We start from the raw sequence: 725 nt of genomic DNA, 5'->3' as shown, positions 1-725 counted from the left end.
CCCTCTCCATTCCTTGCAAATCAAGGTCAGTTCACGCTTAGCGTTCTTCGAGAGAGAAATTTTTTCTATCTCAGCTACTCCCTCCATTTCATATTAACTTAAGCTTTGAACCCCTTTTACTTTTCAAATTTACTTAAGTTTTCAATCTTCACGATTATTTTTAAAATATTCTTTCAATTTTATCCTTTATGTTAGTATTGAAATTAATTATTATAATTAATGTTTAGTTATTTTTGATAATAATTAATAAGGATAAAAATAGAAAGCTGTTGACACCCAATTTTGGACTAACATTTTAAAAATTCGTGATTTTGAAGCGTTATTTATTTAATAGAAAATTTTGGTCCGATGATTTTAAAATTCATACATTTTGAGTCAAATACAAAAAAAAATAAAAAAAATCTGCCTTTCCCACATTGTCTCTCAAACAATTTTCAATTTTGCAATAGTCCCACATCGGTATTTCATCCTTTTTGAGGATTTTTGGGTTTCTATATAAGCCCACTTCATTCACTAGTTTTAGGAGAGGATTTGGAGGGGAAAACAAAAGAATACTCATAAAATTTTGAGAATTCTTGGTTCCCATAGTTCAAAAATTTTAAAGTGTTTTTGTGGTTTTTCGAGTTGAGGAGGTGGAGTCATCTTCTTCAAACTCGTATCCGGTTCGCCGCCCAGAACCAGGTAATTTTTTTCTTAGCCTTGTTTTATTTAATTCCCAGCTCTTT

This window comes from Solanum pennellii, chromosome 3, assembly GCF_001406875.1.
Source record: "Solanum pennellii chromosome 3, SPENNV200".
Lineage (NCBI taxonomy): Eukaryota > Viridiplantae > Streptophyta > Magnoliopsida > Solanales > Solanaceae > Solanum > Solanum pennellii.
This window is presented reverse-complemented; position numbering follows the sequence as displayed.